Source organism: Lissotriton vulgaris, chromosome 10, assembly GCF_964263255.1.
Source record: "Lissotriton vulgaris chromosome 10, aLisVul1.2, whole genome shotgun sequence".
Classification (NCBI taxonomy): Eukaryota; Metazoa; Chordata; class Amphibia; order Caudata; family Salamandridae; genus Lissotriton; species Lissotriton vulgaris.
This window is the reverse complement of record NC_141698.1, coordinates 1,080,624,287-1,080,638,891: the sequence shown is the minus strand read 5'-3', so window position 1 is coordinate 1,080,638,891 and position 14,605 is coordinate 1,080,624,287.

The window sequence follows — 14,605 nt, the reverse complement described above, 5'->3', positions numbered from 1 at the left end:
TGTGCTGTTTGTGTGTTTGTGCCTCTATCTGTGTTTGTGTGTTTCCATGTGTGCATGTGTGCATTGGTTTCGGTAGGTATGTGTGTATGCTGTGCAGCGAGCAGCCATTTTTCTTTTTGTCAGTAGGTGCACCTGAAAATCATACAATGATAGAGAGAGGGCGGGGCATAAACGGCTCCCCATAAAGAGCGTTTGTGTGTGTGAAATTGAATGCTCTTTTGCGCATTGCGCATTATGTGCTGAAGTTGTAAAGGTCCTAAAGACAGACTGACACTTCCGCTGGTGCAGACTGTGGTTGAAAGACACTGGCACTGCTACAGGCGAGAGCTCCAACCTACGCAGAGTAACACTCTTCAGCAGGCAGTCTGGCAAGCTGGGACACTAATCACCCCGGAAAAAAACATACAGACAAAAAATGTATACATTTGGAAAGTGTGAGCAGGGATGTAGCTTGGTCACTAAGATCGGGGAGGGGAGGGGGGAGAACTTCAGATTTTTCAACAGCTAACAAAGTACATTACAGATAAACAGGGCGCATAATAGGGGCTTTAGGGGCAGTGGAAAGGGAGAAGAATACTGATGGGTGGGGGTACTAGGTGAGAGGAAAACCCAACATTTGATAAAGTTACCAATACTTTTGAAGACTTTCAAAACTGAGAGAGGTAGATAGTGTGTATAAATTCCTTGTGAAATCCAACAGACTCCTCACCATACACAACTGACAGCTCCAGCGTCCAAATGTATACCATAAAATTGTAACTCAATACCGAGTGAGAAGCAAAAAGGTGAGAGAAGCCTTAAAAAAAACATTGGCATAACCCATAGGTCTAGTTATGCAGCAGGTCACAAAGGCTAGTTTACCTGGGCTGGTCTTGGATCCCTAGTCCCGCCCTGATGTCGGTCTTCAAGGCAGGTTCTGGGTCAGATCAGGGGAATCTGACGAGTAAAGATAATTCTATGTACTTCATTGCATTACTGATTATTAGAAAAAATCATATCTGTTCAGGTTCAGTGCCACGGATAACATAAAAGAAGAAGGAGAAAACATTAAAGCATTAAAGGAAAACTAAAACCATACAATCAGAGATTACCAAATGACATTTTATTTAGTTTTGAATACAAAAAACTCCCAAGGAGGTCAACAAAACAATCACATTCTAATATAACACTTATATTCAAACCGCAATAACACTGTGATAAGAACAATATTCTATGAATTAGATTTTAAAAAATCCATCGTATAAAGTATGAACTATTACAGGACATCTTTTAATTTGTTTAAAAATAGTCTTAAAACTATTAAATATTTATATATTGTGGAGGGGCCTAGATACATTTCAAAGCTTTTTGTGGGCTGCAAACATCATTCCTCAGGAATATACTTTTTCAAGAACAGATGGTGGAACTGATGAAGCTGTATGCGATAAATCCGGGACATGAGATCTACAGTACAGGCAATTATGGTCCCCAATATTGTATGGTATCCATTCTATTTGTTAAAATTAATTAAAAGCAGAGAAAGATAGTGCAGAAATGTCAGAAGAGTTTCCGCATGGAGTTATCTCTCAACATTACCAAGTAGTGTTTCATTTGATCTGGCACTGCGGAATCAACAACTGTACGCAGGCTATTTATAGGTGAACAGTCATTTGTATTGAGAGACAAACTTAGGTGTCACCCCCCATTTTAAGGGTGTTTTTACATATTAATAATATGACAGGAATTTAAATTATCAATATCTAAATTTAAGATTTTAAGTGGAGCCTCAAGATTTTGGCCAAAGATTGAGTTTGGCTGATTAATAATACACAATTCTGTTTTAATAGTTCTTAAATTGTGTGAGTGGTAGCCTGCTTTATGGGTTAGATCCGAGGAATAAAAGCCCCAAGGGTTTGCACATAAGAACTTCTGAGTCCTAATTCAAATCTCAGTGCTTGGATGGTAAGTCTACCTCTTAAAGAAATTAGGGATCTCTGTAGTTTTCTCTCAAACCTATTTAGAAAGGATAGCTGTGGGACAAATATACACCCTAAGATAAACATTCTATTCTATGTAAGACTACAGAAGGTATTTCAGTGGTATTAACATTTAGAGTCTTGGAAACGTTTTTTCTCCATGTTCCTTGGTAGAGAGTCGTCAACCCAGCTGCATGGGAGACAACTTTACCTCCCACATTTCTCACATGAGAGGTTGTCTACCAAGACCATCCCTTAGTAGGTATCGTTTGTAACTCTTCATATAATGGTGCAGCGAAAACTCCATAAGCTTGGCCTTTGACTATTTATTTTCAGGAAATGATTAGTAGAATAATTAAATAACACTTCTTAGACTTTGCTGTAGACTAATTGGGAAATGATCGAAAACCATACACAAACACCACATATATCGAATTAAAGGAAAAAACAGCACCCGCCCTCAACCAAGAGAAAGTTCACAATTCAACAGCCTAAACACATATTTACAAATACAGTATGGCATTTAGTATTTCATGGATTATGCAACGCACCGATCTCTGCGGCATAGGAACTCTGAATTTATGTACTTCGGAATGCGAGAAACAAGGACAGCAGATCTAGAAAATATTTGTTCAACTCTATCAGTCTATATTATAAGATGGATAGAGTAAATATGAGAGTCTCCAGGTATCAGTATGGGGCAGATGGTGTAACTCTAATATGCTCCAGGCTTGACTGTGAAGCACTTAAGTTTGGAATCAATCTAAACAAATCATTCACGTTTAATGGAATGCTAGTACACCGATAAAACCCAGTCGTTTATGGAATCCTGTGCGACTCAGGCCAGCTTTAAGCTGGTAGGGGATTTCAACTATCACTTTGAGCTGCCCTCTAACAAGAACTCAGGGCAGTTGATCGACATGCTGAACAGCTTCAATTTACATCAACTAATAGATGCTCCAACGCACACAGCAAGCCATACGCTAGATGGAGTCTTCACCAATAATGCAGACCTAGTTATTGACAAACTTCTGCCACTCCTATGGTCAGATCACAAGGCCATCTTCTTCTCAGTCACAACCGCAAGCAATAAAATAGATAGCACCAGTGTTAACAGAACAATCAAATACAGGCCCTGGAAGCATATTAAAGTGGTAGCATTGTGTGAGGCCCTATCTCAATTAGCTCCTTTGCCTTAGAGCAATTTAGACTGCGCCACTACTAGCTTCACACACTGGCTCGATGCGGCTTGTTCTAAAGTGGTACCTGAAAAAATACTAAGCCATAGGAAAAATCCTTTGGCTCCTTAGTTCTCACCAGCACTAAAAGCAGAACAGCTTAAGTGCAGACTGCAGGCGCATACTTGGAGGAGAGACTATGGGTTGGAAGAAAGTGCCAAATACAAGAAATGTCTCCTGGAGTATAAACAGCTAATCAAAACAGAAAAGATTAAATGCTTCTCAGAAAAGACCAGGCTCACGGCAAACTCCACCAGGGAACTCTTCAAAACGGTCAAAAACCTGTCCAATTGGAACAATAGCAACATTTTTGTACCAGATGTACCTTTCTGCAACAAACTGAGTTCTTTCAACATAAGGTCAACACTATCTTTCAAGCGTTCTCCTTAAACTCATGTAGATCCGATCTCTCCCCTCATCAGACTGAGGCAATCACCTTAGTGACATCCTTAGGGGAAGGAGCTCCTTTGTATTTTGCGGAGTTCTCTCCTCTCTCACAGGAGAGAATTATCAGCCTTATGAGCTCCATTAATTCTGGTGCCCCCTCGGACCCTTGTCCCCCCTTGATTTTCAACAAAGTGGCCAGCACGGTGGTGGAACCACTTAAGGCCCTATTGAATGAAGTGCTTAGCTCCGCGCACCACCAAAGTTGTTGGAAAAAAGCCTCTATTCTTCCCTTGGTGAAGAAACCTTCCCTGGACCCAAAGCTTGTAGAAAGCTACCGGCCTATCTCTCGACATCCCTTCCTGGCCATGTGGAAAAGTCAGCCCATACGACAACTGATGCCCAGGCTGCTGGCGCAAGACGCCTCTTAGTTCCCATCCTGAATAGTTACCAAATAAAGAGACGGGCGCTGGAAGCAGGAACACATGAACAGAGTTTATTTCTCATGAGGAGAGCCTGTCATTTCGGACACGAAACACAGTGTCTTTCGGGAGGTGCTCTAACAAGTTCTCTGAGGCATCGCCTTTTATACATCACAAATATTCCTTATTACAATAATGACATTGTGAAGCAAGGAAAAGACATCCCGACCCCTCCCTGTTCTGGCGCGATCCAACACATGGCTACAGTACAGGTCCTCACCCCATACAATGGGAGGGGGCTATCACTCAGCTGATTCCTTTGGAATGCGTGTGTCTGATCGGATCTTAGGGGGTGGGGAGGTCATGATCAATAGTAGCTCCTTTGAAGAGGGGCGAGTGCATACAGTGGTGGGCAATGAACTGTATCCTCAGGCGAAGGGGATGACCAGTGGTCCGTGCGGACAATCGGGCTCAGTGGAGGGGTCATCAAGGGAGGGGTATTCATGAAAAGAAGGGAGGTGTTGGTCAGGCGCGGGGTGTGATTCCCAAGGACAGAGTCGCACAGAGAGAGAGAGGTCTTATGACCCGTACGTGAGGGAGCGGGGGCAGTCAGGTACAGCTGGGGGGGTTATGTCAGCTGAGGGGAAGGATGCTTCTTCAAGAGGAAATGGGGGGTGGCGCGTGGGTCAAGCAGGAGTGTTATTTTTCAGAGTAGGGTCGCGCAGAGGGAGAGGGTTTTATGGTCTATGCATGTGAGAGTGGGGATGTTCAATACACGTGGGAGGGGAGCCGGGGATTTTAGCAAACGGCAGAGGGGTCATGATACCTATAATGGCTGGCGTGTACATGGGTGCATGGGCCTACGCTAGCGAGACGAGGTGGTCAGTGCTTTGCAGTATCCGTTCTGTTCACAGAAAGGGGGTAGGAGGGACGAAAATGAACGCCGCTTATGTACATACTTTTTGCCATTTTTCACAGTCGCCGCTTTTAACATAAGCGAGTTCATTTCCGCGTTTATCCTAACTGATGGGGTGGATATATATATAGTCATGGGCAGTCATCGGAATAGCGTCTGTCAGTACTAGCAGATTTTGCGTATTACCATGTGCAGTTGATACAATAGACGGAATGCAGTACATATGAATTTACATTTGATAAGCTGTTCGTACAAGTCTAGGTATTAGCATACTACATTTTATAGCTGCTCTGGCTTTCCCTTCGGTGGCATCAATGTACAGTAAAAAGTGATCGGAAAACATTTTGGAAACAATACTAAGTGGTTGAGAGAGGAATTTAGTTCAATATAAGCAATCAGTCAAGAGGCAGGGGAATGATATCTTCGTCCCAGTGTCTTTTTAGCAGCGAGCCATCACTGGTAGGCTCTAGTCCGTTTTTCTTTCGTTGGCGCTGTTGAGCACCGGCGGTGGAGCTATCGGTCCAGCTCGGATCCAACCTTACGCATTGCAGGGTGCGGTCTGTCCTCTGCTGTTAGACCACAGTCCTGTTCCCTAATTAGTCCCTTTCAGGGGTGCCTTAAGCTCGGCACCTGCATCTTTCTTTTCCTTCCGTGGTGATCAAAAGTCATGTGAAGAAAAGGGAGTGTCGTTGAATAGTCGAGGGGAGAGAGGGCGGAGTTGAGTCAGATTCTCTGAAGCAGACCCAGGGAGCAAATGATAACGAGCAGGCAGGCCCATTGATCGGGCTCAGAGGGGCGGGGACTTCTGGCACCAGTTGGTCTGCAAGCAGGGGGCTTCGGGCAGCCCTTCATCCTTTCTTTTTCCGTGTTTTGGGGGGTGGTGCCTCGTCCCGCGTCTCGTTGCTCTGCGGCTCCACCTTTGGTCGTTGCTGCATGTGCTTCATGATCTGTGGCCAGGCTGAGCGTCACATCCGGCCCTTCTCCTCCGGTGATCGTGCATCTTTGAATGGGTACAAAACAAGTTTTTAGAGAACTGGCAGGAGAAGACACTTATGCATTTCAATTCCGCCTTCAATCCTACGCAGTAGGGGGGCGCGTTCATCGGTCACAGTCAGAAGTTATTACCATGGAGTATGTATGTAGGCATTTCTACTAGGTCTGTATTAAGTCTAGCTGGTATTCATGGCATGTAAGGAGAGTAGCCAGACTCATATCAACTGCATATTCTATATTATCATATTTCAAAATCAGTCTGGGGTAGAGACTCGTTTTCCTAACCCGAGTCCTGTCAGTCTTATAACTTCCTTCAGGGTTGGCTAACGCTTGCAAATGGGGGTTACTAACATCTAACATCATGAGAGCCGGACAGAGGCTAAAACATTCTTTTCCCAGAGAGCAGTGGTTTGATCAGGGTCGTCAGTTATGGTTCGGGGGCATCTGATATGGAGCTGGGGTTAATCGGGAGAGGTGAGGACGCTTTGGACATCCATGCTTGGGTGCAGTAGGGTGGGACAATTCTGGGCATTGGGGATTGTGTTTCTAACGAACTGAAAACAGATGGCCATAGACCTATAGTCCCCCGATAAAAGGCCAGATTAGGGGACTTCAGCCGTCTTACCTGTCCTTTCCTTCTTTGCCAATTCAAGCTTCTTAATTTTACAGGAAGGAGAGGTAGTAATATGGCATGTTGTGATCGTTTTAGTGTCTGTCAATTTTGCCGAACACCTTCGTGTTCGGAAAGGACCCAATTGGACTCGTGCCGGCAGGGCACAATGTTACCACATAAAGGAAGAGGGATCAGGGGGACCCTCGGAGAGAGAGTCGTCCGCATTCTAAACGAGCCATCCGGTACACGTATAACATGTAGAGGTGTAGAGAGAGAGAGAGAGAGAGAGAGAGAGAGAGAGAGAGAGATAGAGAGGGAGAGAGAGAGAGAGAGAGAGAGAGGCGTGTACGGTAATAGGTCATTTAGTGCGCTCACAACACAAAACGGCAGGGGTCAGGTAACACGGAAACGCAAACAGAGGGAAGACATAAGCCCATACGTTACATACACACAAACTCAGACAAGGGGAGACAGTACGTGTGTTACATACAAAAAAATTCACGACAAAACATAGAACAGTTATTGGCCAAAAAGATCTCTTTCTGCATGCTGCGCATCCTTAGTATCCTATTTATCTACGTGCTGAGCTCTTTTTACCTTTTTCCTCCTTTTCCTCTAGTTTGCCATCTTTGCGAGTGTTCTCGGTTGCTAATACTTACACCTCGGTCAGTTGGTCAGGAATTAACCTGGTCGGGCTACTACTCACGGTGGGATCTTTGAATCATTTTTCCTTTTCTCCCTTTGGCGAAAATGTTCTCCAGGCTGAGGCAACGGAGGGCATTAATCAGGAGAACAGTGGGACAGCTTAGCTATATCTATGAGGGTGCGAGAAGGAGGTGGTACATTTTTAAACATCAGCAACATTCCTAGTCTTCCAGACGGACGGTGCTTAGGTAATCCTTACCCTGGAACTTTCATTGTCCTTTCCCTATCTAGTTAAACGTCATAGTCGTATTATCTGGCGTGCTGGTTTGAGTCATATTCTGTCATATCGTACTAACCCGTCGAGTATCTATGTCAGTCCATCTTCCCAATCGCTAGGTTCTGAGGGAGGAACAGTCATGTCTAAGTAAGGGGGGGGGGTGCTATATCTTACAAAGCTCTTCATGTATAAGCACTATGCTCAAATTCCCTACTTCCCCGTCCGTCGGTCGTTCGGTCATCACTCCTTCAAACTTCAGCCGATGTTCCGACGTGACCTGCAGATGGGAGGAGAAAGAAGTGGGGTGGGGACAACATTCAAAACACATCAGCGCGCATAAATCCGAAAATGTTTTTACCTACCACATACTCGACCTATCCCCATGGGGTGCATTCTCTACCATCTCGGCGTTTAAGCCCAGAGGGACCAGTAGTGTTAGAAACATAATCATTGGCGTTCTGCGTATCCACATGAATCACTCGAGCGTGGTCTTTTAGATCATGCGCAAGGGTGGTGGTCAGGTGGCATTTCTTCGGTATTGCTTAAGGGCATCTAAAACGTTTTTCTTGTTGCCTGTGGCATATAATGTAACGGCTTAAGTATTGGGCTTTTTTAACCTTCAACCTTAATAAAGCTGCTTACATTTCGCTTATCGGAGACAGTAGTAACACATTCGAAACTCATTAATGCAATCGCTACAATTGTACTTGCTTTTTCAAAAAACCTTTAATAAAAATGTTGGCACACAAATACGAGCCTACAACCCAGTGGGCCAGCCATAGAGCAGACTGGAGCCGGGCGTGAGGGGAACGGAGTCGGTGGCCATTCATTTCATAATATAAAGTGCGGCAAGTGCAATAACATCGTATCGAAATTCATTGGGAGTAGGCATCATGAATGTCGAAAAGTCAAACTTTCAATAACCATGGTGCGTTAAAACTTAATATCAATTCATTGTCCGAATGCCCAATTAGTACCTATCTCATATCAATTCATTGCTTTAACACATAATTGGTACCCACCCTATACCAATTCATTGTTCCAACACATAGTCAATATCCATCTTATATTACTTCCTTTTCTGAACACATTTATCAATATCCATCTTATCTACTTTCATTGTCCAAAAACTACATGCATATCTCAGAACGTCAAGGCTTGAGCAATCAGGGTACAACAAGGAGCTGAAAGTTTCATTTGTACCGGCGCCATTTTGGGCGAGGTCAGGCAGGCCCAAGTATAGTCAAAATGTCTCCACCATCTCGTTGTTGGACCAGAACCTCTTTCGGCAGTTCAAGAGTTTGTTTTCGAAAGGGCAACGGAAGAGACTGGCAATGTGAACCATCAGTCAAAAAGTGGGGAGGGAGGCAACAATTTTCCTACCGGGTCACACTGGTATCCCACCGGAACTGTTCAAGTTGGCGGTCTTGCAGGGTCTTAGTCATTTCAAAACTGAGGTCGGTGACGGCAGGAGTGCGCCGATGTCGTGGTTCCCAACGGGGGACGGGGGCGCCCGTGTGGAGGGGTCGGGCCCCCCCGGCTCTCATAGAATCTTCAAAGTTGAGGAGAAGAGCACAGGACGTGCACCGGTCCTGGGCCAAGCGCCGCTTTTCGATTGGGACCCTGTTGATCGACGCATTGGGGTGTCGCTGGAAGCCTCCACCTGGGGAGGTGGGGGGGGCTCGTTCGCGCCACCTCCCCCTTCCAGCAACCCCACGCCGTTTTTCGGCTCCAGCACTTTGGGATGGCTGTACCAGGCAATGAAGAGAGGGGGGGGGGGTGGTCGGAGGCAGCAAGACATTCCCCCCCCCCTCCGTTGTCAGGGCCATCAAAAAGGAAAGAAGAAGTGCCACCGTGTGCAACCCTCCAGTGTTGTCGCCGAAGGGGACTACCTGCAACTCTCCAGTGTTATCGCCGAAGGGGACTACCTGCAACTCTCCAGTGTTATCGCCGCAGGGCGCCACCAACCTCGGCTCCGGTTTAATTTTTCTGGCGGCCGGAGCAGGCGATAGAGGGGGGGGGGGGGGGGGTCGGGGGCAGAGGCAAGACACCCCCCCCCCCCGTGGCCCGCAGGGCAGCCAAAAGAAGGGAAAGGGGAGACCAGCACAATTTTCGGGCCGTCCGCCCCACAGCCTCCCTTTCCAATGGCGGCCAGCCGGGCCCTGCTCTACACGCGTCGAGGCCTCGCCTTCCGGATGGGCGTAACCGCGGACCTGTTGCACTTCGGGAGCTTCCGGAATGGGGGTAGGTATATGCTGATTTATATCTACTTCATGTTACCGTTATTTGGGCGTGTCGGGCGGTGGGACAGACATGTTTGGATAGCAAGGGGGGGGTGGGGCCTAGCTACCTCGTGGCTGTCTTGGTGTCAAGCTTGGTTTCTCTCGCTATTTTTACATTTCTTATTGCAGGCTATTTCTAACGTTCTTTTTTTATTTTTTGCGAAGTCGATAACTCATCAGTGGCCTACTGATTTTACTCGATTTCTTTTTCTTCCCTTTTCTAATGTGTTTCATGCTAAAGTTTCGGTTAACCTGATGCAGTGATCACTTCATTATATGTCCCTTTTTATTAGGGGTACCCTCCGGTTGAGCCAGATGATCTACCTCCAATAAATGGTCCGGGTGGAACTAGTTTATCAATCAGTGGGGAGAAGACAGGCATGACGGATTACAACGGGGACAAAAGTCTGCACTACCTATCTTATCACGGCGGGCAAAGACTAGACAGAATATTTCTATTCTTCGTTGTTTGCTGGCGGTGAATACCTCAAACGAACCAATATCGAACAATCAATGTTCGGTCAATCAATCAATCAATGGGGAGAATAAGTGGGTACGACGTGTTAAAGGTTTGCGTTACCTACCCTTTCGCTACCTGCAAAGAGAGAACCCGTTCTTCCCCGTTTGCAGGCAGAGAATCTCCAGAATCAAACAATCAGTGGGGAGAATAAGTAGGTACGACGGGTTAAAAGTTTGCGTTACCTACTTTTTCGCTACCTGCAAAGAGAGAACCTGTTCTTCCCCATTTGCAGGCAGAGAATCTCCAGAATCAAACAATCCGCGAACAACAGTTCGGGCCAAACAATCAATCAGTGGGGGAGAAAGATAGGCACGACGGATTACAACGGGGACAAAAGTCTGCGTTACCTATCCTTCGCTACCTGCAAAGAGAGAGAATTATTTCCCTGTTTGCAGACAGCGAATCTCCAAGAGCAACAGAGCAACCAATCAATGAACAATATCAGTATTTAAATACCGATTCCAATACCAACAATCAATCAATCAATCAGATGGATAAAGCCATCCTACCAATTAGACGTAACAGGCGTCCTACTTATCCTTACCCGGACCGGACCATGTGGACAGTTGTTCGTCTTCCCCTTTCCAGCGCCCGATCGTTCTCTTACTCCATGATTTTACCGCAGCAGTCCTGTGGGATCCCAGTCAGGACAGTAGGCCACTCGAGAGAGGTCCGTTCGGAATCGGTGAAGTTCATTCAATCAGCAGCCGGACGAGGGTCCTCTCAAGGCAGGTATACTCCGATCGTTTAGATGTTCACCTCATCGTCTGGACCTCTCTTACTGGACCCCATGTCGCTGATGGGCCCACCGTTGGGCGCCAAATGTGGAAAAGTCAGCCCATACGACAACCGATGCCCAGGCTGCTGGCGCAAGACGCCTCTAAGTTCCCATCCTGAATAGTTACCAAATAAAGAGACGGGTGCTGGAAGCAGGAACACATGAACAGAGTTTATTTCTCATGAGGAGAGCCTGTCATTTCGGACACGAAACACAGTGTCTTTCGGGAGGTGCTCTAACAAGTTCTCTGAGGCATCGCCTTTTATACATCACAAATATTCCTTATTACAATAATGACATTGTGAAGCAAGGAAAAGACATCCCGACCCCTCCCTGTTCTGGCGCGATCCAACACATGGCTACAGTACAGGTCCTCACCCCATACAATGGGAGGGGGCTATCACTCAGCTGATTCCTTTGGAATGCGTGTGTCTGATCGGATCTTAGGGGGTGGGGAGGTCATGATCAATAGTAGCTCCTTTGAAGAGGGGCGAGTGCATACAGTGGTGGGCAATGAACTGTATCCTCAGGCGAAGGGGATGACCAGTGGTCCGTGCGGACAATCGGGCTCAGTGGAGGGGTCATCAAGGGAGGGGTATTCATGAAAAGAAGGGAGGTGATGGTCAGGCGCGGGGTGTGATTCCCAAGGACAGAGTCGCACAGAGAGAGAGAGGTCTTATGACCCGTACGTGAGGGAGCGGGGGCAGTCAGGTACAGCTGGGGGGGTTATGTCAGCTGAGGGGAAGGATGCTTCTTCAAGAGGAAATGGGGGGTGGCGCATGGGTCAAGCAGGAGTGTTATTTTTCAGAGTAGGGTCGCGCAGAGGGAGAGGGTTTTATGGTCTATGCATGTGAGAGTGGGGATGTTCAATACACGTGGGAGGGGAGCCGGGGATTTTAGCAAACGGCAGAGGGGTCATGATACCTATAATGGCTGGCGTGTACATGGGTGCATGGGCCTACGCTAGCGAGACGAGGTGGTCAGTGCTTTGCAGTATCCGTTCTGTTCACAGAAAGGGGGTAGGGGGGACGAAAATGAACGCCGCTTATGTACATACTTTTTGCCATTTTTCACAGCCAAACTGCTATAAAATGCTATGAACGAAGACATTTTAGCATTTCTGGATGCACATCAGTTGTTAGATCCGGCCCGATATGGGTTCAGAGCTAACCACTGCACAGAATCAGCTCTGGTAGCTGCAGCAGAGGAGGTAGGACTAAGAGTGGACAAAGGCGGCAGAGCAGCCCTAATTTTCCTGGATCTCTCTGCTGCCTTTGATACGGTCCACCATGCTTTACTTATAAAGCGTCTGTCTGCTTTGGGTTTCAGGAAATCTGCACTACCACTGCTGAGCTCCTTTCTGGCAGATAGAACTCAGTGAGTGGAGATGGGAAACGCAAAATCACATACTTTCTCGCTCCCCTGCGGAGTGCCGCAGGGCTCGGCACTTAGTCCCACTCTTTTTAATGTGTATGTGACTCCCCTGGTACAATTGATTCTCAGTTTTGGTCTGACGGTGCTGTCATATGCCGACGATACACAGATAGTGGTATCCATCTCATCTCAGGTTGAGAAAGACGCTGAAAATGTTTGCAGCTGTATGACGCAGTGTCGAGTTGGATGCGGACCAACTGCCTTAAATTAAATTCGGACAAAACTGAGGTATTACTCTTTGGGAGAGAGACCTATTTCTGGAATGTGTCCTGGTGGCCGGCAGAGTTGGGCAACCTTCCAAAGCTGGGGCAGAAGGTTAAAAACCTGGGAGTATTATTTGACACAAAACTGTGTTTTTCTGCTCAAATTAATGCAGTAATGTCGGGAGGCTTTTTCATGCTGCGTGTACTTCAAAAAGTCCTCTCTTACATTCTCTTCGACCTGCAAAAAACGGTGCTGGTGGCCCTCATCACATCCAAAATGGACTATTGTAACTCCCTTTATCTAGGGGCTTCTAAATATCTGCTAAGAAAATTGCAGTCTCTTCAGAATGCTGTAGCACTGACACTTCTGAAAATTGCTAAATTCAAACCAGTATCCCATTTACTGCATGATCTGCACTGGCTGCCTGTGGAGAAAAGGGTGTCTTTCAGGCACTGTGCCTTATGCACAAGGCGCTTTTTAAGACAGGCCCGTCGTACTTTCAAGAGCGGTTCTCCTGGTACGTGCCCAACAGGAGCCTTAGATCCAGCTCTGCATTTATGGTTATGGTCCCTAGAATCAAACGAGCCAACTGGGGTGGCAGAAAGCTAGCCTATCAGGGAGCAAAACTATGGAACTCTCTCCCCCTGGCTCTCCGCGCACAGCCAGCATTGCAGGTGTTTAGGAAGCAGCTGAAGACCTGGCTGTTTCCACATTAAGTCAAGGAGGTCACCTGGTTTCTCCTCTCCCCACTCCACAAACCTATGACCCCCCTCGTTCTTTCCAGACTGAGACTGCTCAGCGCTAAGACACCCTCGGGTAATGCGCGCTTTATAAAATCATCTCATTCATTCATTCATCTCCAGCACAATTCTTTGTGATAAGAAGGGTGTTGTAAAGCTGAGATGCTCCACGTATCTCTAGTCCCAGAGTTGGTGAGTCTGGTACAAGACAGATAGTCTCAAGCTGAGATGCTTCAGACAACATTGGAAGAGGAATGGCGTAAATCGGAAATATTCCCGGCATCAGTATAAAACATGGCGTTAAATTGAGGTGGCATTGCGACAAGAAGGAGGGTGTAAATCTGAGATGCTGCACACGGAATGAGAGGAGAGCAGAGGTTCATAAAGATATTCTCCCGGAGCGAATCTAACAGACTGATTTAGACCCCAGATTTGAGGGTTATGCTGAAGGCAATAGAGGGGCAAAGAAAGCCCTCTCTTCAAATAAAAGGTGCCTCACACACAATTTGTGGCATGCTTCACCATTGGGTCTTATCTCACCCCAGTGATCAGTGATGGTAATCCAAGGTGGGCTAAAATTCTCTTGTTTTTTTACTTAAGGAAATGGAATAGAATGGTAAAATTGTCAGTGAGATTAATCTCCTGAAAGGATACAAAATTGTGGTGGATGCAGCTTGCTGCAAATTCTCCAACATTCTTTAGTCATCAACATGTTTCAGCTACTTTTTTAAGCCTTAGTAGGTTAGTGGCTTTTGTCAGGATGTTAGTTCCCTACTGCCCACTGCCTATTTGCAGGATTTAGTTTTTATTCATATTTCTATTGATGACAGTTTGTTGGGAGATGGACACATTCATCTCAATCACTCAAGTCACACACCCATGGTACGTGCTTGTATCCACGGTGTACTTGTAATCCCTATTGTTTCAAGCTACTTGTCCACAGGAGAGGGAATTGGAAAGCTCACTAGCGACTGTGCCTTCAAGAATGTGTGACTACGGGGAGTCTTCACCTTCCCATCTCACAGGAGGCAAATAGCTTAAAAAATGAGAACACATGTGATGGATATTCTGGGACTGATTGAGGGCATGATTATGACTTTGGTGGTCTCGCAGCGGGCCGCAACGCCAGCACCCGCTGCGAGATTGCGAAAGCCGTCCACACACTTCCTGCCAGATTAGGAGTTTAATTCTGGTCTGGTGGGCG